The 2,878-nt window shown below is 34.7% G+C and overlaps 1 non-coding gene across 1 annotated transcript; it reads left to right on the plus strand.

Annotated features, from left to right (window-relative positions):
• The first annotated feature begins 1,110 nt into the window (after positions 1-1,110).
• LOC149957697 (U1 spliceosomal RNA) lies at positions 1,111-1,274 on the plus strand. Its single transcript, XR_016479571.1, has one exon. It is a non-coding gene; the product is annotated as a U1 spliceosomal RNA (small nuclear RNA).
• The last annotated feature ends 1,604 nt before the right edge of the window (positions 1,275-2,878 follow it).

Raw genomic sequence — 2,878 nt, forward strand, 5'->3', positions numbered from 1 at the left:
TTTTCCGTATTCTTTCGAGTTTTGCTTTTCGCGTACCGTATTATTTTTCCGTATTCTTTCGAGTTTTGCTTTTCGCGTACCGTATTATTTTTCCGTATTCTTTAAAGTTTTGCTTTTCGCGTACCATATTATTTTTCCGTATTCTTTCGAGTTTTGCTTTTCGCGTACCGTATTATTTTTCCGTATTCTTTCGCGCATTGAAAGTTAGCGAGTTTTGCTTTTCGCCCGTATTCTATACCGTATTATTTTTCGCTATTCTTTCGAGTTTTGCTTTTCGCGTACCATATTATTTTTCCGTATTCTTTCGCGTATTGAAAGTTAGCGAGTTTTGCTTTTCGCCCGTATTCTTTACCGTATTATTTTTCGCTATTCTTTCGAGTTTTGAAAGTTAACGAGTTTTGCTTTTAGCCCGTATTCTTTACCGTCATTTTTCTATTTTTCCACTTTTAATAAAGAGTGGACTTATTATAAATTATAAAAAAGATTGGACTAATAATTCACGATTATCGTAGCGCCCACGCTCCGCTCAAGTCTTTGTCGAGAATGCCGGCTCCGCGTTTTGAGACGTCCTAGTATATTACGAAAACACAAAATAATTGGGCACGTTTAAATTTTGGTGAGTTGAACTCAGGCGTTTTACAATATTAGCAATGGCCGAAGAAAAGAATTCAGCAAGATTCCAGAAAATGCTTTAAAGCCGATAGACGATTTTGTTTTGTATTTTTTTTCTGATTCGAAGTGAGACGCCTCATCCATAGTTACCCAGCCGTTTTACGTCTTTCTACATCGCACTACTTTCCCCTCTCGTCCACCATTACGTGTTCTTCTCAAGAGTAGTATTCGCCCTGCCCTGGCCATTCCTGAATCCGATGACGCGAAAAGTGGTGCTGGAAATGGGAATTACCAAAGGTGAGAAACCTTTATTGTTATTTTCACATTCATCATCATTCTTTGAGAGCAGCCTTTAGTATGCACTACTGTACATAGCAATAGCATTTGCTAGTAAGAAAAATTAATATAACATACATAAATTCGAGAAAATGAGACGATGCGTAAGGAATCTGCATTAACTTTTCTTCATATAAATAGCCCAATAAAATCCTAGTGATCATACTTACCTGGCACCGCTGCGGTCTCGATCTGTGAGGAGGCGGGCTTGGATGAGAATCCATCATTGCACCACGATTGGTTTGACTCTAACTATCTCTTGCAAATTGCATTGGATGGGGCGTATAATTTATGGTAGTGGGGTCCTGCGTACGCGCTCGACACCAGACATATATATCCAAAACGTGTGTATAACCTAAATCATGGAATATAGACCTTCAGGAATAGAAGCTGAACAATGTTTTGTCCCTAGTTTTCAAGGTGGGAATGGCCCAAATAATATACACCCCCCAGGAATGGAAAGTTGGATATTATTGGTCGCGGCACTAGGTAGTCACATCAACTTCCGGTAAAAGAAAAAATCGTCTGCTCATAGTTTGCTCAAAAAAAAGCCTTTCAGCCTAGGTTTTTCCAAAATTCTCTTATATTCTTAATTTCTTTTTCTTTCAAGTAGTGAAATAATTGTAAAGTGAAAAGTATGTCGGATATCAAAAGAACAGGTAAACAAAAACTTAATCGTGTAAAAATCAAAAATTTTAAAACAAATTTTCCTTTCATAGTTGCTTGTACTGCTGCATTGAAATGCACCCTAAAACACATGAGCAATAATTCGAAGGACTTTTCACATTTGGATGCTGTATCTTTCTTCAAAACATAATCTAACTATGAAGAAATATCATTTAAACATGTCTTCTTCTCTTTAAATGAAGGTTTAACCGCCGTTGTTACCTTAGATGTAATGCGAAGTAAATCCCGAGAGGATTATTTCATGGAAATGCACAAAATTTTATTAGATAAAGTTATTCGTGAAAAATTGGAAACAATTTTTGGAAAAGTGCAAGGTTTTGAAGGTTTGGCTGACAACTTAGTTTATTTTTCCAAGACTTTTCCCACAAACTTATGTTGGAATTAAAAATTGGCGTTGAAAACAATGCTTTAAAAGATACCAAAAAGAAAGACAAAGAACGGAAACTAAGAGAAGAGTTGGGGATAAATGAAGTTGTGTATAATGTTACTGATAAGCCCAAGCCTCAACTTGATACGTTGCATTTTGTAGCAGGTTTTGTGATGCAAAGATTGAATGTGAAAAATTGTCCACAAACTATAATAAAAGCTCTTATAAAAGAAGATACATCCGACTCATCTAAGCCAAATGCAAGTGAAGAATGGACACTTGCTCTCACTAGAGGAAAACTAAGAATTGTTACCGAAGAGTGTTTAGAATTATTTATCAAAATGAAAAATATTGCTGACAACTATTACAATTACAATTTGACCAAATTAAGAAGATCAAACATCAAAGAAATGGCTACGAAGAAAATTACAGAAGATCTAATCAAGGATTGGGAACAACTTACTAACGGAGATCAAAAGTGGTTTTGTAAAGTTGTGGATATTTTCCTCAATACTAGGGGAAAAGGTCTAGTAAAGGATTGTAAAGAGGAGTATCGAGGGGTCTGTCACTTGAGAAATCAGGTGTACATTTAAAAAAAAAATCGATAATCGGATTTCTAAAAATCACGAAATACGTAAAAAAAAATCAGAAATCAGAAGAAATCCGATAAAATTATAAAAATTCCAAATAATCAAAAAATCTTTAGAAAGGCAAAAAATCTCGAAAAAATCAAGGGTAATCAAAAAAATCATTAGTTATTTAAAAAATCTTACCAGTTTAAAAATCACTAAATTAAAAAAAAAAAAAAAACCCAAATCATTAAAATAATTATATTAGGTGGTGCTCAACTGTATGAAACACTGCACGCGAATATAC

This window comes from Leiobunum rupestre, chromosome 2, assembly GCF_980474605.1.
Source record: "Leiobunum rupestre chromosome 2, qqLeiRupe1.1.hap1, whole genome shotgun sequence".
NCBI classification, from domain to species: Eukaryota; Metazoa; Arthropoda; class Arachnida; order Opiliones; family Sclerosomatidae; genus Leiobunum; species Leiobunum rupestre.